Consider the following 27,838-nt stretch of genomic DNA (forward strand, 5'->3'; position numbering starts at 1 on the left):
CTGATGAACACCACTGCGTCACACCACACAGCTGCGAGTGCACCTCACTGTGCCCGGCCACCACTGCATCACACAACTGCCAGCGCACCTCACCGTACCAGGCCACCACTGCGTCACACAGCTGCAAGCACACCTCACTGTGCCAGGCCACCACGGCGTCACAACACACAGCTGCCAGCGCACCTCACCGTGCCAGGCCACCACTGCGTCACACAGCTGCCAGCGCACCTCACCATGCCAGGCCAGCACTGAGTCACACCATACAGCTGCCAGCGCACCTCAAAGTACCCGGCCACCAGTGCGTCACACCACACAGCTGCCAGGGCAGCTCACCATGCCAGGCCACCACTGCGTCACACCACACAGCCGCCAGCGCACCTCACTGTGCCAGGCCACCACTGCGTCAAACAGCTGAAAGCGCACCTCACCGTGCCAAGCCACAACTGCGTCACACAGCTGCCAGCGCAACTCACTGAACCCTGCCACAGCTGCGTCACACATCTACCAGCGCACCTCACCATGCCCAGCCACCACTGCATCACACAGCTGCAAGCGCACCTTAAAGTTCCCGGCCACTACTGAATCACACCACACAGGTGGCAGCGCACCGTACCAGACTACCACTGCGTCACACAGGTGCCAGCACACCTCACCGTGCCCGGCCACAACTTCATCATACAACTGCCAGTACACCTGACCGTGCAAGGCCACCACTGAGTCACACAGCTGCCAGAACACCTCACCATGCCAGGCCACCACTGCGTCACACCACACAGCCGCCAGTGCACCTCACCGTGCCAAGCCACCACTGCGTCACACAGCTGCCAGCACACCTCACCGTACCAGGCCACAACTGCGTCACACAGCTGCCAGCGCACCTCACCGTATTCTGCCACAGCTGCGTCACACAGCTGCCAGCGCACCTCACCGTGCCAGGCCACCACTACGTCACACATCTGCCAACGCACCTCACCGTGCCAGGCCACCACTACGTCACACATCTGCCAACGCACCTCACCATACCAGGCCACCACTTCATCATACAACTGCCAGCACACCTGACCGTGCAAGGCCACCACTGCGTCATACAGCTACCAGCGCACCTCACCGTACCCAGCCACCACTGCGTCACACAGCTGCCAGCGCACCTCACCATACCAGGCCACCACTGCGTCACACAGCTGCGAGCACACCTCACCGTGCCCGGCCACCACTTCATCATACAACTGCCAGCACACCTGACCGTACAAGGCCACCACTGCGTCACACAGCTGCCAGCGCACCTCACAGTGCCAGGCCACCACTGCGTCACACAGCTGCCAGCACACCTCACAGTGCCAGGCCACCACTGCGTCACACAGCTGCCAGCACACCTCACCGTGCCAGGCCACCACTGCGTCAAACCACACAGCTGCCAGGGCACTTCACCGTTCCAGGCCACCACTGCGTCACATAGCTGCCAGCGCACCTCACCGTGCCAGGCCACCACTGCGTCACACAGCTGCCAGCACACCTCACCGTGCCAGGCCACCACTGCGTCACACAGCTGCCAGCACACCTCACCGTGTCAGGCCACCACTGCGTCACACCACACAGCCACCAGCGCACCTCACCGTGCCAGGCCACCACTGCGTCACACCACACAGCTGCCAGTGCACCTCAGCGTGCCAGGCCGCCACTGAGTCACACCACACAGCCACCAGCGCACCTCACCGTGCCAGGCCAGCACTGACTCACGCCACACAGCCACCAGCGCACCTCACCGTGCCAGGCCAGCACTGACTCACGCCACACAGCCACAGGCACACCTCACCGTGTCAGACCACCACTGCGTCACACCACACTGCCACCAGCGCACGTCACCGTGCCAGGCCACCACTGAGTCACGCCACACAGCCACCAGCACACCTCACCGTGCCAGGCCACCACTGCGTCACACATTTGCCAACGCACCTCACCGTGCCAGGCCACCACTGCGTCACACAGCTGCCAGCGCACCTCACCATAACAGGCCACCACTACGTCAAACCACACAGCCGCCAGTGCACCTCACCGTGCCAGGCCAGCACTGAGTCACGCCACACAGCCACCAGCGCACCTCACCGTGCCAGACCACCACTGCGTCACACATCTGCCAACGCACCTCACCGTGCCAGGCCACCACTACGTCAAACCACACAGCCGCCAGTGCACCTCAAAGTGCCCAGCCACCACTGCGTCACACAGCTGCCAGCGCACCTCACCATAACAGGCCACCACTACGTCAAACCACACAGCCGCCAGTGCACCTCACCGTACCAGGCCACCACTGAGTCACACCAAACAGCCGCCAGCGCACCTCACTGTGCCAGGCCACCACTGCGTCACACAGCTGAAAGCGCACCTCACCGTGCCAAGCCACCACTGCATCACACAGCTGCCAGCACACCTCACCGTACCAGGCCACAACTGTGTCACACAGCTGCCAGCGCACCTCACCGTACCCTGCCACAGCTGCGTCATACAGCTGCCAGCGCACCTCACCGTGCCAGGCCACCACTGCGTCACACCACACAGCTGCCAGGGCACTTCACCGTTCCAGGCCACCACTGCGTCACATAGCTGCCAGCGCACCTCACCGTGCCAGGCCACCACTGCGTCACACAGCTGCCAGCACACCTCACCGTGCCAGGCCACCACTGCGTCACACAGCTGCCAGCACACCTCACCGTGTCAGGCCACCACTGCGTCACACCACACAGCCACCAGCGCACCTCACCGTGCCAGGCCACCACTGTGTCACACCACACAGCTGCCAGCACACCTCACCGTGTCAGGCCACCACTGCGTCACACCACACAGCCACCAGCGCACCTCACCGTGCCAGGCCACCACTGTGTCACACCACACAGATGCCAGCGCACCTCAAAGTACCCGGCCACCAATGCGTCACACCACACAGCTGCCAGCGTACCTCACCATGCCAGGCCAGCACTGAGTCACACCACACAGCTGCCAGCGCACCTCACCATGCCAGGCCACCACTGTGTCACACCACACAGCTGCCAGTGCACCTCACCGTGCAAGGCCACCACTGCATCACACACCTGCCAGAACACCTGACCGTGCAAGGCCACCGCTGCGTCACACAGCTGAAAGCACAACTCACCGTGCCAGGACACCACTGTGTCACACCACACAGATGCCAGTGCACCTCAGCGTGTCAGGCCGCCACTGCGTCACACCACACAGCCACCAGCGCACCTCACCGTGCCAGGCCACCACTGTGTCACACCACACAGATGCCAGTGCACCTCACCGTGCCAGGCCACCACTTCATCATAGAATTGCCAGCGCACCTCAAAGTACCCAGCCACCAATGCGTCACACCACACAGCTGCCAGCGTACCTCACCATGCCAGGCCAGCACTGAGTCACACCACACAGCTGCCAGCACACCTCACCATGCCAGGCCACCACTGTGTCACACCACACAGCTGCCAGTGCACCTCACCGTGCAAGGCCACCACTGCATCACACACCTGCCAGAACACCTGACCGTGCAAGGCCACCACTGCGTCACACAGCTGCCAGCGCACCTCACCGTGCCAGGCCACCACTGCGGCACACCACACAGCTGCCAGCGCACCTCACCGTGCCAGGCCACCACTGCGTCAGACCACACACAGCTGAAAGCGCACCTCACCGTGCCAGGCCACCACTGCATCACACAGCTGCCAGCATACCTCACCGTACCAGGCCACCACTGCGTCACACAGCTGCCAGCGCACCTCACCATGCCAGCCACCACTCCGTCACACCACACAGCTGCCAGTGCACCTCAAAGTGCCAGGCCACCACTGCCTCCCACAGCTGCCAGCACACCTCATGCCTTGTTATGTGAAACTTTAATTCTCTTTTTAGGATTTTTTGAACATGGTCTTTTTTTCCCCCAATCACCACAATTCACGCTCAACCACTTCACAGATCTACCACACGCACCTCAGGATGGTGACGTCACTGCCTTTCATATAGAAACATTTTGACACCGCGCTCAACAATCTTAGGAAGATCACAAAACAAGCCTGCTAGCCTGGATTTTACCTAAAAAAATCACGCCCGAGAAAGAAAAGTACTGTAGCATTAACTAGCAAAGGTGTTTTGCAGACATAGGCATAGTACGTAATACAGGCTTTATGAACTCTAATAATATTGTTTCGGCTGTGAATCCTTCTTCAGCTGTGAGGGTCTTCAGCTCATAATGAAACACTTGGAGTTTGCAATGTACGGCGCTCTGAACGAGTTCAACTTTAATGCAGGAAAAATGGATTTCCCAGAAGCTATACTGATTCTTATGGAAGCCCGTTTCCGCCAGGGAGTAGAAAAAATGCGCCCTGGTATTCTCTGGGATGCAGTGCAGTTAAAACTGTTCACTGTTACTGACCATACTGCCTGCCTGCGGGCACTTTTCCTTTCCGTGGGGGAGGGTGGACTGTCTTTCATTAGAAGGTTAGCCTATTCTACTTAGAGAATGTAGAGGGGGTGGAAAGTGCCCGCGGTCATTTAATTAGTATTACAATTCGCACTGATTCCCCTGCAAAGATATGGACATAAGAATATTCGTGCGTGGTCAAAAAATGCCATAAAAACGACAAAATGAAGGCTGTGAAAACATTCACAATGTGCTGTATACACAAAGCACGTGTTCTCACAACTCGAGGAGGTTTCGTGAAAACTTTATATCGTCACACAAAATAAAGTTTTTTTGTTTACAAAGACGATTACAAAGAATGTGGACCAGGGTAATACTTTGAGTTTACAGCTTGTCCAAGATCATTCATTATTAATACTATTAGGGATATCTTCGGTAAAGACTGACAGCAGGAACATTCCTGTTCTTTACTCAGCAGCTTATTAAAAACAGGGTGTTCAAAATGTTTTTTTTACCCAGAAGAGTGACACAGCTTTGCATTGTGAATCTGTTATTCCGTATTTACAAAGAAAGTGGAATACAGTAATACTACCTGCTATATAGATACATATTTTTAGATATTCAGATCCTTAAATTAATATCATTATTCATTTCTTTAGATACGTGATTCCATACTATATTCCCTATTACAAAACCAATAATTCCAGTCCTGAAATCTGATTGGCTGACACACATTCGAAGAACATACTGTAACACTTAGTTAACATGTCTGGTTTAGTTGAAGAATCGGCTAAGGTAAGTTTCAGGGTTTAATGGTGGGATGGCATTTGTGCTTTTTCCCCCAACCGCTAGAATATGATTCGCACAAAACCCAAAAGAAATACTGCACAGTTCAAGAACCTAGCAACTGTAAAATAAGCTTAAAAACAACTGAACTGAAATGCAAAAAAGTTCAGAGAAAGGCACAAAATATGTTTACTTGGGGTTTAAAAAATTAAAACTAACTAAAACATTCCAAACAGAAGCCGGCCTATCTTCTTTTCTTTGTACCTGATAAAGATGAGGATGGCTTTAAAGATACAGCTAAACTTTTGCAGAACCATTCAAGCGCATTGTTACTGTTTGCTGTAGAAGCCAAAAATATGAGAATCTCAAAATCTAAAAATCTCATGGCGTCAGAATGTACAACTTTAAAAAAATAAATAATAATAATAATAAACATTAATTTATATAGCGCCTTGAAAGGTGGCTTCTTAATAGAATGACAAAACCAACAACAATAAATAATACACAAGATATGCATGATGACAATACACAGTTAGAGGAGACAGTAGATAGTGGTAATAAACACAGTGAGAGCAGAAGGATAAAGAACAGGGGTGAGTTTCCCGAAAACAACTAATCTTAGAGACTTTCAAGCAACTTTACGATGTACGTATGTACGTATGTAAACAATCGATTGACAATTCTTTCATTATATGGTGTCGGTTTTGGTCCTTCAGTGGGATGAAATAAAGTTGTGAAAAGGAATATGAAGTAAACTTGACATCATAGTTTAAGCAAAAGCATATAGATAGGCACAAAAAGGGACCTTATTGTTTCTAAGAGCAAAGAAAAGAAATGACTGACATGCCGTAAAAGAAAACCAAGATTAACTGCGTGGACAGTGTATGCGTCCCGCACGACGTCCTTGATTTAAAGCAATATTTTTTGGCGCGCTGCCATAGTTAAGAATCAATATTTCATGAGAAAAAACTGTTATTTAGAGTTATTGGGTGTACTGAAACTCAATGGAAACATTAACTACTAAGCTTGGCATGTGTCACTCAACAAATACAGCACCTATAATCAAATTTAAAAACAAGTAGATCTAAGCTTTACCGTCAACAATCACGACAGAACATCAAACGGTGTTGAACTACGCGGTATCGACCGCGGGTTTGGGTACGGAATGGAGCAGGCGTGGGACTCAGGACTGGGGCTGAACAACACATTTATTAACTCGAATCGGGAAAGGTACACACACAGGGACAGGGGTTACAGCGCTGCACCTTCACTAACACACACACACACCTGAAGGGAAGAGACTGTATCCCAGCCTCCGTCCCGCTATACAGTCCGGTAGAACCCAGGTGCTGTTCTCAGCCCGCCTTGCGTGCGCATGACTAAAGCGCCCTGCGTGGCGCTACATTATAAATACATGTTAGGCCCAATGATTTCACTAAAATAATGCATTGCTGCACTTCATACTGAAAATAATATCATCTAGTCAAGTATAAAAATGAATATGAAATATACCCAAGATGACTCATAAATTCATCACTGTATAAATAAATGTTCTTTTTTCGAATTTCCTCTGACACAGTACAACACAATATCAAAGTCCTTCATATAAACTCTTAGTGTCCTGTATTCCCAGAGGATGCCCCTGCCGTGAAGTGACTGTGCTCTGTCTGGCGATCTCTGGCGCTCAGGGTGGGCAGGAGGAGGCCAGTTTAAGAAGCACTTAGTGATGAACGAGCGGGTCGGGGAGCACGTAGATGACGAAGGATTTAACGTGCTACTTCAGTTACGATGGGTTTTGGGAAACACTCGTCAATTAACGATCGAGCTTAAGAGCGAGTTTACGATGTTCTTAGCGCTACGACGCTTTCGGGAAACAGAATCATAATATCTAGAAGGATTACCATATATAAAAATAGAAAGAATGATATATGATATATACAAGTAATTATATCATATCATATATTATTAACACCATACCCACCATCTATGTACATTCACATGACCACACATATCAGATCAATATCAAATCAATCACAATGATTAGAATGCGCGCAGAAATCGCCCCTTTCTCTTCCCATCTTTCAGCACATTATACGTCCTCTCCACGATACAAGCCGATATCCGTTATCTTACTCTACAATGCACCTTTTCCCGTGTTGTACGTTAACATTTGGTTCATAAAATCGACACACCTGAAATACTAAATAAGAAAGAAAACAATTATAACACAACGGATGACAGAGCCTCTAGAACAGAAAACCCGTTGGCGTCACACACGCTGAATGTCTCTCTCTCTCCTGCTCAGCAAAACACAACATGTGGGTCAACACCGTGTGAGGCATTAAACATCACCTTCGTGCATTACCGCGATTCATCTGGCACACAACTGTACCACTACAGAAATAATATATATATATAATGTCGCCACACGAATCTGTAATGAAAATAAAATTAAAAATGCCGCTGGCGTCTCACCCGACTGGCGGCCACAGCGCGTCTGAGGGCTCCCCAGAGAAACGAGCCGCCTGTGACCCCAGGGGCACCTTCACAAACCCCAAGGGCTGTCGCAAAGCCAACTCCATACAGAAAAACGGAACTCATCTGGGGGAAGTTCACAAAATAAAATAATACAATAAAAGATGACATCATATAACCACGGCTCAACGCAGCTGGCTACACGTGTGAGAAGGTGCAGTACTTGAAGTGCGCTGGGCAAACTTCCGAGGTCAAATTCTTCCAGCACGGTTGTACCTTTAAAGCGGAGACGACGGCACCGAAATTTTTTGGCGCGCCTTCTCTTTAAAGCCCTGGCCAAATATGAAGACAGTACGTACAGTTATAATTCAAACGGAATTAAAAACTACACATCCCAGTTACCATGGTGGTGCTTGTGATCATTGCGTTTAACCAACGAAACAGGGCGAAAAATCAGTCACATGACTTTGGGGCAGAGTTTCGAAAGCTTAACCTATCAGCAACAAAGCGAAATTTACACGATAGGCTACCTCAAACTGTCAGTTACACGACTGTGTATGTCGCTTAAGCCACTCCTATTTGGCATTTTAGTTATGGAGGCGAGAAGACGCCCCCCCCCCTCTCTGGGTGCCTGATTTGCCGCCATCTTTAACCGCTTCGTGTCCAAATCGCAGTAGCTACGCGTACGAAATAAAGTTCATCCCAGCTACAAAACATATATATTTTTGTGGTAAGAGGGAGCAAAACATCAGTATTTACTGCTATTAATTAGTGTACGATTTATAGTTGAAATCTGAGCCTAAATATAAAGTTAAAATCTCGACAAACCAATGTAGGAAATACAGAGAAAATAAATCCTTTCTGATATCTAAAATCAGTTTCGATCAAGGTCTCTAAAACGAACAAGAAAAAGAGGATTTTCGGAGGGCAATTACGCTGTATTTATATAGAATAAGTGATTTATGAGCAATCTAATTTCTTGTTCGTTTAAAACAGTGAAATGTCAGCTGCAAAATATCACACCAGAAACAGCAATCTCTCTGCCTGTCATAGACGTTCAGGAAAGGCTCTACTGTACACAGAGGGGGGCATGAAGGGGGAACAAGCTGCCCAGCCGTGGGGTTGAAGCTGATACCCTGGATCCTCTCGAGACACAGCTGTATGAGCTCCACCAGTCATGAAGGAATGCTCTACTGTACACAGAGGGGGGCAGGAGGGGGGAACAAGCTGCCCAGCCGTGGGTTTGAAGCTGATACCCCGCTTGATCCTCTCCAGATACAGCTGAATGAGCTCCACCAGTCAAGACAGGAGGCTCTACTGTACACAGAGAGGTGCAGGGGGGGAAACAAGCTGCATAGCCATGGGGTTGACCCTGATACCATGGATCCTCTCCAGACACAGTTGTATGAGCTCCACCAGTCAGGACAGGAGCCTCAACTGTACAGAGAGAGGTGCGGGAGGGGGGAACAAGCTGATACCCTGGCTTCTCACACAAACCTTAAAATCACGTAATAGGTTTATTCCATGCTGAAAAAAAGAAGAAAGAATACACATTCCATAGGAATCAGTGCCTTTATATAGCGCCTTTAAAGGTGGCTTCTCAAAGTGCCTTACGGGATAAAAACAACAAAAACAAAAACAATATTGTTTTCCATTGCACTTTGACAGATCATCTTTAAATCAATTGTTGATTTAAAGTTTGACAGTAAATGTTTATATTGTAAAGCATACAGCCGCCATTTCTTTCTAAAAATTAAAAAAAATGTTTGCGCAGTCTAAGAGGGGGGGGGGGGGGTCTGCTGACAATCCCCCATACACTCAAGTGAAATATTAATAACCCCAATGTAAACAGCGTATTTACAATTTGTTGATAATAAAAATGTTAAGTTCTCTAAGACTTTGTGATACTTTACCCAGGAAGCTGTGTAAGCATGCGTGGTGACTATTCATTGTTAATAAAAAATGACTTAGATTCGAACATGTTGTGATATTTAGAAATATAAAAAGTCAATTAATTGTCCATAATATTGCTATTTTATTTTTTCAAAGAAATGCTTGTTAAAAGAAAAGTCATGGCACAGGCTGGATTTGAACAGCCAACCTCTCACTTACAAGCTCAGCACATGAATAGAATTATATCATTATTAATTTCTTTAGATATGCGATTCCATATTATATTCCCTATTAATCAAATTCTAAAAGTATGCTTGTTTGCTCCTGTATTGAGCGTATTTGCAGAAAAGCTTAAAACTACCACTTTTTATATACAGGTTATTTCACATGTTAGTTAAAGACTTCGATGCTTAATATTGTTTAGGGAGAAATGGAATACTGGTGTGTATTTTTGTACCGAGACCAGCCATATACAGTTTACATACTGTAATACTGTATATTTATGTTCCAAAATTAAAATCGTTTATGGCCTTCACATGCGTTATGCTCCTATTCTTTTTATGCTCAGCTACTAAGATTTCCCTTCAGTGGTAAAATTCCATATAAATATTTAATACTTAAACGGGCACAGTAAAGACATTAAATATACATATACATACTGTATACAGTACAGTTTGCATACAGTAATATGTTTATGTTCCTAAATCAATATCTCTTATGAGCATGCAAAAGGCATGGTGAATTGGAGATTCTCAAAAATGACTGTACTTTGCATGAATGGAAACAAATGCGTGATTGGATCAACGAAATGCTGTGGTGTTACTTTTACAAAGACGGTCAATGAAAAAAAGAATGTGGACCAGGGCAATACTTTGAGTTTACAGCTTGTCCAAGGTCATTCATTAGAACATGTGGTATTATGCGGTACTATGCGAGAATACACGGTATTAATATGGTAACTTGTGTTACACCGCGATAAGCACACCGCAAAATAATGCGGTATCGCCCGCTTGTTTTGAATGGCTGCATCTGTATATCCCTGCTAGTGATGATGACCATGGTCACCTCACCCTCGCAATACACCGGCTGAAAGAACTTAAGAACAGGTTAAATCAAGAACAGGGCATTGGCAATGAGTTCCCCTTCTTTTCATGGTTAAAATCATTTTTTGGGTCTTGGGGACTGTTTTTCTTAAAGCTATTCATGCCTGTTGTAGTGTTTTTGCTGTTGTGCTGTTGTCTGACTAGGGTGACCCCTATGAGGACTCTGTGGTATGAACACATTTAAGGATAAAAAGGAGGGAATGTAATGAAAAGTTACTGAGAAAAAGTGTTTTATTCTATGTTGTTTACGGACAGAGCTGTGCTGCAGAAGCAGCTGGATACTTAGAACAAAGTGTGATAGCACCCAACTTGTCAAGGGCACAGGATGTTTTAATACTGTTTATCTCGGCTGCTTGAAGAAGGGAGTGTGAGAAACCATTTGAATAACTGCTCTTCTTTGCTTAAAGCAAAAACCTATACGGAATGGAAAATGACTGCTTTGCCTGTCCTTGAAGTGTTGCATCAGCTTAAAAAAGATATAAAACAAGGGGTCTCCCTGCTTGCTTTTGAATCAGCTTTCACTTCTCTGCGCAGACAGGTGATGGCTTTTTCCCATATTGCAAAATGAATAAAGACCTTACTGAGTGAATGAGAATACCTCTCCTGGCTAAATCCCTTACAACTTGTTCGAAATGCAGTACGGCCATATTTCATATCAACCCACAGATGCATTGCATAAACACTAGAATTCTGGTTGTACTTAAATTGACCTTATACGTTTTGGATTATGTTTAACCTTCTTCAATTTCTTCAACCATATTTTGAGATGATTACGTTTACAGAAGCAAATATTATTCAGTGCTTTTTCGTCACTCCTTTAATCAAACCCACATTTCTTTAAGGAGGGCCATTGTGAAACTCCCCAAAGTGAGCTGAATTAATCTTTTATTCTTCACACCTGCGAAGTCATTCCTTCATTGTGTAATATGAAGGCCTTTCATTATTCACGTATACTACAACATCTGAAATAATGGGTCTTGAAATAGTTGAATGAAAGAAAATCCTGAATAACTCCTCCAAATGCGTGTTACACTTTCATCAGGTACACACACTTTGAATGTGATGAACTATAAAAAGTTATTTTAACCATACCCAATGGAGCTCAGGAGTGCGATTGCATACACAATCATGTATTCAGTGTTTGGACATCAGCCGTACATCAGAACAATCATTTCACTAACACAGCTCCATGTTGAGTGACTTCCCTCCAAAAACACAAAGTCACTTTCCCTTAGCAATTATTGCATGGACTTAGATTATCTGCCTTCTGCATCAAGCCCTGTATGATATACTGTACAAAGCCAAGCTTTGGGATAGTGCTTTGTTTGGATCCTTGTCTTGATCCTTTTGGATCCCAGGCTGCTCATTTGCAAATGAGTTTTGACATTAATTATAGTGACTATAGCAATGAGGTGGCACTGTGGTTCACAGAGCTGGGGTCCTGGGTTCAATTCCTGGGGTGCAGTCTGGATGGAATTGTATGTTCTCCCTTCATTTGTGTGGATTTCTTCCAGGTGCTCCAGTTTCTTCCCACAGTCCAAAGACATACAGTACTAGTAGGTTAAGGTGGAACTACAGTCCCAATTTTGCAGACACAAAAGTATTTAATTTCAGTCACAAAATAAAATCATTGACATTATAGAAAAACTTTACAAACTCAAAATTGAGCACAAAATCATGAATTTTGTGAAAGTACTGTAAGTTACGCCATGTTGTAACAAATTCGCATTCCAGTTCCACACAAATTGCGATGTGATGCAGCCCTTCCTGCTCACTAATCACTGTAATGACTAATGCAATGTGATGTAGGAGAGAAAAGGTATAGGCTATGCAGCAAACATTTCACTGCAAAAAACGTTCCATTCCAAGGTTCTTTATGCAGAGTTAACAATGTAATATTATTTATTGGCAAAAACGTTAAAAAGTTGAGAGCAATATTTCCATTGGATTAAACGAGATGTATTCACAAGCCTGCTCCTTTACAATGTCACAGGGCCACATCAGATTACAGGAAGTTTTGCTGCCTCGTTCTGAATCGCAGAACATGGTAATTCTTTAACCTTGAAATGTAGTCTATTTTGTGATGTAAATTGGAGGTTTTACAAGTTATTTTGTGTTCCCCTTTAGATGGCTTCTGGGAAAACTGGCCTCAACACTGTATTGGATAAGGAACTTAGAAAACAGATTCATGCGTGGACCACAGCAATGTCCCTTTACTGAGAGCCAGCAATCAACGGATGTGTCTGATCGTGAATGGTTTTCCCTGTTGTTTGTTGTATTACTCGGTGTTGCATTTTAAGCTGTGCATGAGGCAGGACCCGGAGGCTGCTGCTTCTGCTGGGATTGAGGAAGAGCTGAGCGCCATGTAAGGCAAAGACACTGCGTTCCACTTTATCAGGTGCCTGGAGTGTAAGAGCTGCAGATAATATTGAGTCACATTAATCCCAACATATTTCAAATATTATGAAAATTAAATAAATTAAATCAAATAACTTTAATTAAAAAAATCAATCACACTTTACCTTGCTTTTTCAGTTGTTTTAAAGGAAAATTGATGCAGAGAATGTGTGAATACTACTTTTTGATGGCTCCAAGGCCAATGTGACCTGTTCTATTGCCTGCTAATTGTACGTTCCAGGTTGAACAATTATTTTTAGGAGGTCAAGGTGTATGAATGATAAGAACAGCTTGAAATTTATTTTCACGGTCGACACACATTTTCGCAAGGGAAAAAAACTGAAATAACCACAGTTACGCAAACACCAGTCCACCAAAAAAAATTCATTTTATTAAAACAAGGTAACATTTTTTTTATCATCATACGGATGAACTGTGTTAAATATATTTCTAAAAAGAAAAAGCAGGACGTGAGTCGTGAGCCAAGATCATGACTCTTTTACTCTTCTTCACATCAGTTTTCATCTGTGAGGAGGAGGAGGAGGGCGGCTCCTGATGTGCTGACACTTGGGGATGTGCCTCTGTGCCGGCCTGGGGGCAAAGCGCCGGCCGCAGTGAGGGCAGGGCACGTAGTCGGGGTTTGGATTCGCGGGGGGCTGGGGCAGGTTCACAACCTTCCCTCCTTGCGTGATCACCTGCTGCACCTCCCTGGCCTATTTGATGCTCCGAATGAAATCCTCGTGCTTCTGCCTCCAGTTGTTCTTTCTCAGCTGGGAACAGGAAATGAAACCAATGAAACAGCTTCCAGAAAAAGTCCAGACTAGCACTACGTACACAGTCTGGTCGCAAACCATTCACAAGGCAAGAAAATATCAATACAGTAATAACGTAGCTTTCTGGGCCTACCTTTCATGTCATTGGGTAGAGAGTACAATTTAGTTATGGTTTTGTTTCCCGTGAGTGCTATTTGCTTGATATCTCATGTAGATTTTTACAACAGAATTCAGAAGTCACTAAGACCCATTTATTCTGTCTAGCAAATGTGCCTTTGCGGCAGTTTTTCAGAAGAGTACTTCATAAAACACTTATTTATTGTTTACATTGATTTATAAGCTGAGTCTGACTCTAGGAGAAAACAAGGGAAGCTTGGAAAGAGTTTAAGGATAGCCCTTACCACGATTGGCGGTCTAACCTTCTTCTTATGGATGTATGTCTCCAGTTCTGTTCCCTTGGCCCTGTGCTTGAAAGAGTCAAAAACCTTCCTCTTTGAATTCTGAAGCTTCTTGCAGATCTTGCTGTGTTTCTCCAACCTCTCTACAGCAAACTTCCTATGACACAGTTCACAGGGCACCAGCTTAGGAATTCCACTCTGGCTATTCTCATATGGAAATTGCTCAGCGATAGGGCACATCAGACTTGTAGGGGACAAATATCTGTTTTCCACTGACAGAGTTTGTTCATCCAGACATGCGGTGTTATTTCTGAAGTGGGCCTGCGCGGCCTGTGCCGCTGACACGTCACTTTCAGGGAGCCTTGCTTTCTTGAGGTACTTTCTCCTTCCACAGGGGACGTCTTCTAGCCCACGGCTGCAAGGGCTCACTTGACGTCTCTCCTGATGGGAAAGCGCAGAGGGAAAGTGCGATTCTGCGCATCCGCCGTCTTCCATTGGAGAACCATAATCAAGGTTGTCTCCTTTGAAAGGAAGGGCTTTCCTTGGAGTGAAGGCTTTTTGCTTCTCCGTTCTGCAGGTCAGAAGAGGCACGGCCTTAGAGCGGTGGTTGGCCCACGGTCCTCTGGGGCGAAGCTCGCTCTGCCTCGCCTGGAGTGTCTTCCTTCGGGTCAGGAGTCCTCTATTTTCCCTTCCGGCCACCTCTCTGGAGTCTTCCATCTCTCTCTGAACCATCCTCAGCTCCTCCTGAGCTCTAAAGAGCTTCGCCTGCATCATGGCCTCCTTCTGGCGAATCTCGTCCTTCATCATGGCCTCCTTCCGGCGCATCACATCCTGCAGACTGGCCTCCCTCCGGCGATGCTCCTCCTTCAGCGCGGCCTCTGCCTCGGCCACTTTTCGTAGCTCCTCTTGCAACTGAAAGTGCTCCTTCCCATTGGCATGAGAAGGGCATTGCCCTGGAGGGGTCGCCACCATGGGGAGGACAGTCCTGTCCTTAGGTTTGCGTACTCTTGAGCCCCTCCTGCCCCGCCTCTCGCAGGGCCTCTCATGACCATCCTGAGGCGGGGTGGGGGCAAACAAGGAATCACTCTGTGCTTCCGGGCGGTCCACAGCCCGAACCTCACCAGGGCCGGAGACTTTCCTGTTACCCATAGGCTTCAGGGGGTAAGACCGATCATACCCCACAATGTTCTTCTCGGGGCCCTGTTGGGTTTGGAAGCGATAGCTGTTCCCCATCTTCTTCTCCGCAGCGTATTTGACATATTGGAAAGATTTTCTCATCTTCTGTAGAGCTGCCTCCTGCCGTCGATTGTATATGGCGATCATTTTTTTCTCCTTTTCCTGCATCAGTTTCTCTTGGAAGGTGTCCTTCAGAAGCTGTATCTTGGGAGGCGGGCAGTACGTGGAGATCAGATCCTGTCGCCTTAAGGGCGCGGGTCGATTCGAGTCTGTGTCCTTCGGGGAGGGGGACAGAGCACCAGGCTTAGGACTGGGCTCCATTGGCAAATGAGATATGAGCTTTGTTTCCCAGGTATCTGGAAAAGGCAAAAATGGCAAATAAATGATATCCTGCACAGTCTAGTATGGTCTAATAGAAAAGAATAAAAAAAACAATTCAGGAAATACACAACTTTTTAATATTAAACCTAATGGTGTTGAATGCTGCATGCTGACTCAGTAGGAGACAGATCCTAAACATAAACATTATTATAAACATTTGTTTCCCAAATAACATTCTCAATGTTCAGAATGCTTAAAGTCATGAGCTTTTTTAAAAATGTTTAACTGAAACCTGGAAATGTACTATTTCATTTCAAAGCTTGTATTATATCTATGATATAAATGTTTTTTATATAAAATTAACCCATTATGCAACAGGGGTTTGAGCAAAAGTCACTGTGAATAAGGGAATTTATCAATATTAATTAGCCGTTTCACTACATTATAGATAGCTGAAGGATTATGATACAGTATATCGATTTCGCTACAAATTGACAAGAATATTTGATGACACTTACCAAACAAGTCTCAAACAGCGGAGAAATAGTTCACCACGACGATAGCAATGCAATGTTTGACTGCATCTCCCTATGTGATATATCTGTATTTGGGTAAATACAGATCACGTAATTCAGGGAGCACTGTTACGTCAGGTCACCAACCATTATTACGACACTCATATGTCATAGAGCTCCTTAGGATGTTTGTATAATCTTTATCCAAATTTTCATATGGCCGCAGTTACGGCGTTTATTTTACAGTTAATGTAACAGGGTGTCATTATATTTTTCTGTCTTTATGGTGGCAGACCACTTAACTAAATCTGAGTAGGCGGTTTCTACAAATGGGTCAGATAAAATATTAAATATACAGTAAAAGCTCACACCTATTCATACCCTTTATGTACTGTATACTGTATCTGCAATTACGTATACTGTATAATACGATAACTACCATTACAAAATGTCTCCCTTTTGATTTGAAGTGGTTCTTTTAAATAAGTAAATTGCAATCACTTAGCCTACATCTGAGCTCCTAATTCATCGCGACGACGGACTGAGACTCCAGTTGGATTTGTGAGAAGTAAAGGGGTGTGCCTGTTTTAAAACCGATTCATACGTCTTAAACACATGGACATTGATAGCAGTCTGTGTTATATAATTTATCTTTTTATTTTATTTAAATTTAAGTATCACATACACATTTTCAAAGTAACTGTACCCCCTTTTAATTATGATCCCCATCGCTCACAGCTCCGAAGCTGAGACGAGGGCTACTTCAGATGGGATTTCCAATATTTCTCTCTTAGCTTGTATACCGGTGGAAAGGAGAGGGCTCTTAAAACGTGTTGATAGTAAGATTGGGATGTATTTGCAGTCTAGATATAGTTTTTTAATGTTCGGGGCCGCCACAGATTCATTTTCTTACGACTGCTTTTCTGGATGACAATAACAATGCAAACGATGGTGTTAAGGCGAGGCTGTGCCTTAAGGCTCCTCTGCTTACAATATTCAGCGCGTAAATCGCAAACGAGCGCCTCTCTTACGATGAAAATGCGGCAAATAAGAACACGAGATTTAAACCTACGGCTTACAAATTTATGCGTAAACACTAAAACCCTATCTTTAGCAAAACTGGCGAGACAATGTGTTTTATCATTTAAAAAAGTACTGGAAAATAATTAAAGGTTATCACGATAAACAGAGGTTACTGATCTACTACTGTACGCTGTGACCAAAAATGAGAGTCCCCCGATCCTCGCAGCCTTCATGCTTTGGTCTGGGCCTGGCCGTTTTTTTTTTAGGATAATGGGGTCAAGTTAAGAAATTATGCAAGTTTCTAATCAAATCCAAGGGCGCCTCGATCTCCTAAACATCTGCAGAAGGCCGACGGACCACACTGCACGGTCCGGGTCCGGGCCCTGACCCGGTTCTGGATAATGCCAGCTTAAAGTGAAAAATTCTACTGTACATATTATGTTTCTTATTATTGTATATATGTATAATGTGGCGCGACAGCTTCACGGAGCTAGAAAGAAAGTTATCCGCCATTTTTATTTTACCTGCAATTGAATTTGCCATTAAAATCACGATTAATACCGCAGCTGCTAAATTACTTACCTAAAAGCGTTCAGATACAAAAGCTCTTGAGCTGTAATGTTTATGTACTGTTAGCCCGATGACCTACTTCAAGAAGAATTGTTACATAGACCGCCAAGGACTGTCATCACACTTTACGTCATAAAGCGCTTTAAAACTTTTGACAAGTTCAACACCTCATATTTTGTACTGTTTATCATGGTAAAAGCAACTCAAAGCAATTCTAAAAATGATCGAAAGGTAAAAATACAAGCTTATACGAGCTGTCATTTTAACATTTATAACATATATTTAAACAAAACATATATAATCTATTTTAATAAAATAGAAAAGTGTTCTTAGTCTTCACTTAAAAGCTGTTAGAAGCTGCCTTTCTGACAAGAGAGTTCTGTGAGTTCCACAGTCTCAGTGCATTAAAGTCAAAACCAGTTGCTTTTTATTTCCTGTTTTACGACAGAGCAAGGAGGGTGTCCACAGACCACTGTGCACCTGCAGACTGATATGGGGGGTAAAAAGTCTAGAAGTTAGTAAATAAGATTTTAACATATGTTCTAAAACAAACCGGACACCTGTACAGCGATGCCAACACAGTGATCTGAGCTCCTTCTTTGAGTTAAATCCTAGCATCTGCATTTTTTACAAGTTGTTGCTATGGCAGAGCATGACCAGAGCATAACAGAAACCACCCATTTTCTAACCGCTTCATCCAATTCAGGGTCAGGGGGTCAGGGGGTCGCGGGGCACGGGGGAGCCAGAGCCTCAGAAAGTAATAGGCAGGAGATACCTGGGACTGGATGGTAGTCCAATGCAGGGAAGACACAGACACTCACCAATTATCCCAGAAGCCAATTAACCTACCAGTAGTTCTTTGAACTGTGGGAGGAAGCCGGAGCACCCAAAGCAAACTCATGCAAACATGGGGAGAACATACAAGCTCCATACAGATAGCACCCCAGGTCCAGAAGTGTACCCAGGGCCTCAGCACTGTGAGCTAGCAATGCTAAACGCTGGGCTACTGTGCATGCTAATTTCTAGGCATCAGGTGATCAATCAGGTAGTGTTTCTCAGATAAAAGGACACCAGTAATTTAGTATGAGATTCAAATTGACCTCAGAACAAATTATAACTTATGTTATTTAACTTATATAGAACTTACTACAGCATAACTGTCTTATTTGGCTCTTGTAGAAAATATTAACAGCATGCCTATTAAACATACAGTATCTAGCAATCAGCAATCAAAATAAAAACATTTCCAAACATGGAAACTGCCCAGTTAATGAAGCATTTCAAAGACATTAATCTATTCAATAATTACAGTTTCAGGTAGATAACAGATTTATATTCAGATTACAAAAGTATCATAACAACGGCTGCTTGTGTAAGGAATCCATGAATACCACTGTACATGAGAATTTCACACCTATTTGTAATCAATACACAAAATCCTATTGAATTTCAGGTACTTGTTCATTCAGCATTTCTTGACTCCGCGGACTCCTTGTTGTTTCAATATTCTAGCAATAGGACTAATCGCCAATACAGTGCCGTTGTAATCTATTCCTTCTGCCAGCAGAGGACGGTATTCGCACAGCCAGTTCAGGATAAGATACGGTCCTCACAGTTCACAGTACAACTGGCCACAGCCGTACTCGGAATATGCTCTCGATAACCTCGTTTAGTTTAAGAACGGCCGTATTTCATATCAACCCACAGATGCATTGCATAAATACTAGAATTCTGGTTGTACTTAAATTGACCTTATACGTTTTGGATTATGTTTAACCTTCTTCAATTTCTTCAACCATATTTTGAGATGATCACGTTTACAGAAGCAAATATTATTCAGTGCTTTTTCTTCACTCCTTTAATCAAACCCACATTTCTATAAGGAGGGCCATTGTGAAACTCCCCAAAGTGAGCTGAATTAATCTTTTATTCTTCACACCTGCGAAGTCATTCCTTCATTGTGTAATATGAAGGCCTTTCATTATTCACGTATACTACAACATCTGAAAATAATGGGTCTTGAAATAGTTGAATGAAAGAAAATCCTGAATAACTCCTCCAAATGCGTGTTACACTTTCATCAGGTACACACACTTTGAATGTGATGAACTATAAAAAGTTATTTTAACCATACCCAATGGAGCTCGGGAGTGCGATTGCATACACAATCATGTTTTCAGTGTTTGGACATTTTCCGTACATCAGAACAATCATTTCACTAACACAGCTCCATGTTGAGTGACTTCCCTCCAAAAACACAAAGTCACTTTCCCTTAGCAATTATTGCATGGACTTAGATTATCTGCCTTCTGCATCAAGCCCTGTATGATATACTGTACAAAGCCAAACTTTGGGATAGTGCTTTGTTTGGATCCTTGTCTTGATCCTTTTGGATCCCAGGCTGCTCATTTGCAAATGAGTTTTGACATTAATTATAGTGACTATAGCAATGAGGTGGCACTGTGGTTCACAGAGCTGGGGTCCTGGGTTCAATTCCTGGGGTGCAGTCTGGATGGAATTGTATGTGCTCCCTTCATTTGTGTGGATTTCTTCCAGGTGCTCCAGTTTCTTCCCACAGTCCAAAGACATACAGTACTAGTAGGTTAAGGTGGAACTACAGTCCCAATCTTGCAGACACAAAAGTATTTAATTTCAGTCACAAAATAAAATCATTGACATTATAGAAAAACTTTACAAACTCAAAATTGAGCACAAAATCATGAATTTTGTGAAAGTACTGTAAGTTACGCCATGTTGTAACAAATTCGCATTCAAGTTCCACACAAATTGCGATGTGATGCAGCCCTTCCTGCTCACTAATCACTGTAATGACTAATGCAATGTGATGTAGGAGAGAAAAGGTATAGGTTATGCAGCAAACATTTCACTGCAAAAAACGTTCCATTCCAAGGTTCTTTATGCAGAGTTAACAATGTAATATTATTTATTGGCAAAAACGTAAAAAAGTTGAGAGCAATATTTCCATTGGATTAAACGAGATGTATTCACAAGCCTGCTCCTTTACAATGTCACAGGGCCACATCAGATTACAGGAAGTTTTGCTGCCTCGTTCTGAATCGCAGAACATGGTAATTCTTTAACCTTGAAATGTAGTCTATTTTGTGATGTAAATTGGAGGTTTTACAAGGTATTGTGTGTTCCCCTTTAGATGGCTTCTGGGAAAACTGGCCTCAACACTGTATTGGATAAGGCACTTAGAAAACAGATTCATGCGTGGACCACAGCAATGTCCCTTTACTGAGAGCCAGCAATCAACGGATGTGTCTGATCGTGAATGGTTTTCCCTGTTGTTTGTTGTATTACTCGGTGTTGCATTTTAAGCTGTGCATGAGGCAGGACCCGGAGGCTACTGCTTCTGCTGGGATTGAGGAAGAGCTGAGCGCCATGTAAGGCAAAGACACTGCGTTCCACTTTATCAGGTGCCTGGAGTGTAAGAGCTGCAGATAATATTGAGTCACATTAATCCCAACATATTTCAAATATTATGAAAATTAAATAAATTAAATCAAATAACTTTCATTAAAAAAATCAATCACACTTTACCTTGCTTTTTCAGTTGTTTTAAAGGAAAATTGATGCAGAGAATGTGTGAATACTACTTTTTGATGGTTCCAAGGCCAATGTGACCTGTTCTATTGCCTGCTAATTGTACGTTCCAGGTTGAACAATTATTTTTAGGAGGTCAAAGTGTATGAATGATAAGAACAGCTTGAAATTTATTTTCACGGTCGACACACATTTTCGCAAGGGAAAAAAACTGAAATAACCACAGTTACGCAAACACCAGTCCACCAAAAAAAAATCATTTTATTAAAACAAGGTAACATTTTTTTTATCATCATACGGATGAACTGTGCTAAATATATTTCTAAAAAGAAAAAGCAGGACGTGAGTCGTGAGCCAAGATCATGACTCTTTTACTCTTCTTCACATCAGTTTTCATCTGTGAGGAGGAGGAGGAGGGCGGCTCCTGATGTGCTGACACTTGGGGATGTGCCTCTGTGCCGGCCTGGGGGCAAAGCGCCGGCCGCAGTGAGGGCAGGGCACGTAGTCGGGGTTTGGATTCGCGGGGGGCTGGGGCAGGTTCACAACCTTCCCTCCTTGCGTGATCACCTGCTGCACCTCCCTGGCCTATCTGATGCTCCGAATGAAATCCTCGTGCTTCTGCCTCCAGTTGTTCTTTCTCAGCTGGGAACAGGAAATGAAACCAATGAAACAGCTTCCAGAAAAAGTCCAGACTAGCACTGCGTACACAGTCTGGTCGCAAACCATTCACAAGGCAAGAAAATATCAATACAGTAATAACGTAGCTTTCTGGGCCTACCTTTCATGTCATTGGGTAGAGAGTACAATTTAGTTATGGTTTTGTTTCCCGTGAGTGCTATTTGCTTGATATCTCATGTAGATTTTTACAACAGAATTCAGAAGTCACTAAGACCCATTTATTCTGTCTGGCAAATGTGCCTTTGCGGCAGTTTTTCAGAAGAGTACTTCATAAAACACTTATTTATTGTTTACATTGATTTATAAGCTGAGTCTGACTCTAGGAGAAAACAAGGGAAGCTTGGAAAGAGTTTAAGGATAGCCCTTACCACGATTGGCGGTCTAACCTTCTTCTTATGGATGTATGTCTCCAGTTCTGTTCCCTTGGCCCTGTGCTTGAAAGAGTCAAAAACCTTCCTCTTTGAATTCTGAAGCTTCTTGCAGATCTTGCTGTGTTTCTCCAACCTCTCTACAGCAAACTTCCTGTGACACAGTTCACAGGGCACCAGCTGAGGGTTTCCACTCTGGCTATTCTCATATGGAAATTGCTCAGTGGTAGGGCACATCAGACTTGTAGGGGACTGTTGTAACAGAAGAAATAAGGTTCTTGATCCCGAGATGAAGTAAAACAAATGAGTTTATTGCATGCAAGGAACAATAAAGCCGAAGTCTTGTTTCCCGCAAGAAACAACAAAACCGAAGTATTGTTAGCCGTACTGTTACAAACTTTTGGGTTATATAGTGTTTTCTTCTCCGTTTCTGACGTCACTTGGTCTGATGGTAAAGAGGGGGGATCATGGTATTTGGCCAGTTTACGATGTTCTGGACAAATGGTCAGTTTAAGATTACACCCAGGGGGGTTCCTAGCTTGCATCTGCAGTCCTTATCAGTTAACCCCCTTTCCTGCCATAAACCCCAGCTTGTGACTTAGAAGTCTAAACCCCCTACAGAAAGGATTAAATTCAAACCCCCGTCTTCACATCATTCTTCAATGTCAAGTGGCAAATGTTGACTGGTGATGTTATGTGAATCATAGGAAATGGTCATTTTTCAATCGAGTCTATGTTTCTCAGAATTTGAGACAGAGAGGTCAATCTCTGCAATCCGAGCTGAGGGCATTTCTTGGAATGGAAAGGTAAGAGCAACTTTGGTAAGAGTTCTTTGATATTCTCTTAAGACTCTTTGCCAGATTTTACGATGAAAAATGTAAATAATAATAACAAACATTATTTGATATAGTGCCTTGAAAGGTGGCTTCTTTACAGAATGACAAAACCAACTACAATAAATAATACACAAGATATGCATGATGACAATACACAGTTAGAGGAGACAGTAGATGGTCATTGTCAGTGTATTCTGAAGGTAGTTTTCCAATTTTTTGGAACGGGGTAAAAGAGGCCACCTCTACTAGAATCTTTGTCCTAACCAAAAATGTAACAAAGTATAATAATAATATTAAAAATAAAATAATAAACTTTATTTACAGAGCACCTTTCATACAAATAGTGCTTTGGTGCTTTAAAAAGCAAGCGTAAAAATATAGAGATATACTTTCAGTTGTCAAGGAAAATACAGCAATACAGTAAAGCAACATACATGTCAATTAAATAAATACAAATTAGGAAAGTCGTAATAAAATAAGAACAATTAAAGAGAACTAAAAAAAGAAACAGAAATAGAAAGAACAAAGAACCACTTTAACTAAAAGCAACATTTTCAAATGTTTTTTAAAACAATGTACCGAGCTTGACTGCCTAATAAAAAGTGGAAGTGAGTTTCATAATTTAGAAGCATAAAAACAAAAAGCAGCCTCTCCACTCTTTCTGCACTTCACATGTGGTATTTGCAGTAGGCCAGTATGTGCAGATCTCAGGTCACGTATAGGAACATATGAAGACAGACATTCAGTAAGGTACAGACGTGCTAGGTCGCTTAAAGCTTTAAAAACAAGTAAAAGAACTTTCAAATTTATCCTAGATAATACAGGTGACCAGTGAAGTTTTTTCAAAACAGGAATGATATTCTCTTTCTTGTATTTGTTAGGATCTGTGCTACTGCATTTCGAACAAGTAGTAAGGGATTTATTGTTTTCTTGGGAAGCCCACAAAACAGAGCATTATAATCATATCCACATCAATGTGAGCAATGGAGAAGTCAAATTAACGTGCCTAAATATCATCTAGTTCTATCCCAGGGAAGAGGGCTGTTGCCTACACAGACGACAAGACACAAAACGCTCAACTGTGCAAAACACGCATAAGGACATCAGTCAGGAGGAACAAGGTAAAGTGTTTTTTCTTCTTCACCATGGTCATGTAGTTTCACTCCAAGCCATGTCATATGAAATAACTGTGGAAACGACCTCCCCAACATTTTGGGTTGTTGCATTTTGCTTCAATGAATTTTAACCTTTTCTTTTACACATTAAGAGGAAGGACACATTCACCCTTGGTAGAGATTCAGTTGTTCTATGAGATGTCAAGGTGAGAATTAACCACTTCAGGGATAAGTCAATCCACATAACTGAAAAAGGGGCAATGAACAGGATATGGGGATTTTGCTAGTTATAAAGTACAATAATCATCATTACATGATCTAAGACTACTGAAGTATAAGCTGTGTCCCTGACTGATTAATTAGCAAATTCATCTTTGTAGAGTGCAGCTACTATCTATTCAGTGGCATTTCCTTAAAACAATTGTATTCCCACATTCTGAATATGGAGTGAGATCATGTAGAGAATGTTGAACTTGTAATAACTAATTGAAGGATAATAATAATCAACGAAAGTGCTTAAAAGTATCAACAAATGCCTTCAAAGTACTTGACACGTACTTTGCTTTCAAAAGTGAAACATAATTAATGCTTACGTAAGATTTCTCTTGACTTCTCAGGAGTATACTAACTCCAAGGACAAGTAACATCACAAACCATTATTTAAGTGCTGATGTTGGAGCTGCAATACTAATACCAAGACAAAAAATGATACAGGTAACACTGCTTTCAGATTTCTAAGAATTGCTAAAATAGTATGTTTGCAGAGCATTCAGAGTCTCATAGAGAAAATAAGTTGAGAATATGACAAGTTCCTACCATCTCAAACACTGCCAATCTAGAACAAAATAAAGTACTTGAACGCCTGCAGTAATCGAACACAAACCAGAAAATATCAGTGCATGACAAGGAAATGTAGTCACAAAATGATTCTACCCTTTCAAGTCCCAAAAAGGACCGAGGAACTTACCGGAGGCGATACCTGGATTTCAAACAGAGTACAATGTAGCCACTGTAGGGGAGAAGATCACAGAGAGCTCTTCTCAGATTGCTCAGAGTCAGCCCCAGCACCCTGTCCTGACTGAAGCAGACAAAGTGGTCAAACAGGTAGGTAGAAATGAGTAAGGAACAGAGAGTATGGTTATTCTTGCATTGTTTTGTTCGTCTGTCAAAGAAAAGAGTGCTTCTGACTTTTGTCAATGTTCATCTTTATTTTAGGAGAAGAAAAAACGGTGGTATCACACTTTGCTCAAGTGTATGATACCATGTGTGTACAGCAGACATCACCAAAGGAACAGGAGACACCTGAGTAGAGAACAAGAATATGAAAAGACTGATGAAAAAAAGCACCAGGAGAAATCCATTGAATATGCACAATCTCGTCCAGTATTTCAATGAAAATTTTCAGTGTTGTTTTTAGTGTCATCGTATTGCATACATTTAAAACAATGTGTCTTGTTTAATGAACAATTTCATTTACTTTAGTAAAAAGTGTTGTTTACTGTAGTCCTAGCATGGATGCAATTGTTAGAAAAAACGTGAATGAAAAACTGAATGTTTCATACAATATGGGTTTGTGTTAACCCACACACCTAAGTGAAATGTTTGATTACGTTTACAAGACATAACACATAGTTCAGTTGAGTGTGAAAGGGAACAACAGAGAAAGTCACAAACAAAACATTTGTGAAGGACTTGATGAATGTTTTTTCTTTAGAAATGACAAAAAATAAAGAATTTTTCATCAAGATGTCTTTCTATAGCGAGTTTCATTTGAGATAGTCTTTTCTTAGAAGTGCAAGAGTGGTATTCCCTACAACTTATTCCCCAATTTGATCATTCTCAGAAATTAGGAAACGGAAACCACACCTACTGTAATATTAGACCTTGTAACAAGGCAACTAGGTTTCAATGGCTTAAATGGTGCAGAAAGGGGCTCATGTATAATGACCTCCAGTGTCCCACAGGTTTCCCAAATCATTTCTTAGAGTATGGAAAAAGAGGAAATAAAGTGTCTACAGAAAGCGTATACCCCCTTGAACTTTGTTCAGTTTGTTGCGCCAGTGCCAGAGTTTCATGCAATTAAATGAGGACCTCTATCTCACACCACATATGTTATACTTTCAATGGGAAAAAAGGAAATATTACATTTTCACCCACATGTTAATATTTGGTAGAAGCCCTTTTCACAGCAATTTCAGCTGTGAGTCTGTTGGTAATGGGCTCCACCACCTCTGCACCAACAAGATTTGATAATATTTGAGAATTTCAGAAGTCTGTCTGGTTTAGCTGAAGAATCTGCTAAGGTAAGTTTCAGGAAGAGCATCTGATTTCTTTCAATAAAGCAGAACAGAGAAAAAACACACAATAGAAAATCATGAGAATTTGTATCCATATGACACTTTGACTCGAATACTTTTATCAGACCTACACAGAGTATATACTGTACACACTTTTTCAGCCCAGGTTTATACATTTGGAACTGCCATTTGTAGGTGTTTTTGTGTCTTAGCTCAACACTGTGAAACCTGTAGTTACAAACATGGAGGATGAAGACATGAAGACATATATTGTACCTCTGACCGGCCTACCTTCCAAGAGGTGAAAGATGAAACTTTTCCTTTATCGTCAACTCAGTGAATGTCTTTAAACTTTCGAAAACTGTAACAAAGAATAAGTTAAAAAACTTATTTTCATTGGACCCACAGAAAAGTCAAAGTTGTCCATAGAAATGCCCGGCTAAATCAGAAATCTACAGCACAAAGGCAGTGGCCTTTCGGGACATAAAAATGAAATCAGACTTTACTCAGACGAATTGCCCTTGGTCACGGACATCTTGCTATCAGTCACTACAAAGATGTTTTCTCTCGTGCCATGGCTTGCCTGACTTGCTTCTTCTGCTGGATGGCTTCTGGTCGCTGGTCAGGATCGACAGCCAGCATGTCCTGGAGCAGTGTCCTTAGCTCCGTGCTTATGGCTCTATTTACTTTCAGGGGGATGTGGAACTGCAGCCAGGGGTTCTCATCCAGGGTCTCTCCAACAGGCCCTGACAGACATATGCTCCTGTATCGGAAACACACTTTAGTTCAATTCTAAAATATTTCTCATAGGACTGAAGGAACCTTTGCCTGTTAAGAGTTAACAATTAGGTCCTCAAGAACTGTTTTACGGTTTTCTACACTCCTGGCTGGCCAAGGTCTCTTTAAGGTCTCTTAAGTGGAGGTGTAACTCATGTATCCTACATGTGATTTAGCAACATGAAAGGGAATAGCTTCTTATCGGATTATGGTCTTGGTTAACTGCCTAAGGCTGACCTAAGTGCCTAACTTTCTGACTTTCTTTATACCTTATATGTTAAGAAGCTTCTTCTGACCAATCAGAAATGTATGCTTTATGTATGAACATTTTGCTCATCAAAGTGAGTGAGAGACAAGGT

At 43.2% G+C, this 27,838-nt stretch overlaps 1 long non-coding RNA gene across 1 annotated transcript; it reads right to left on the reverse strand.

Annotated features, from left to right (window-relative positions):
* Window positions 1–21,803: 21,803 nt before the first annotated feature.
* Window positions 21,804–27,066, reverse strand: LOC148632172 (uncharacterized). The gene is made up of 4 exons (XR_015934444.1): window positions 26,994–27,066; window positions 25,373–25,483; window positions 22,455–22,706; window positions 21,804–22,050 (listed from the first exon to the last, which is right to left on the reverse strand). It is a non-coding gene; the product is annotated as an uncharacterized LOC148632172 (long non-coding RNA).
* Between the last annotated feature and the right edge of the window lie 772 nt (window positions 27,067–27,838).

This window comes from Lepisosteus platostomus, unplaced genomic scaffold (genome assembly GCF_059453375.1).
Source record: "Lepisosteus platostomus isolate fLepPlt1 unplaced genomic scaffold, fLepPlt1.hap1 Scaffold_65_H1, whole genome shotgun sequence".
Classification (NCBI taxonomy): Eukaryota; Metazoa; Chordata; class Actinopteri; order Semionotiformes; family Lepisosteidae; genus Lepisosteus; species Lepisosteus platostomus.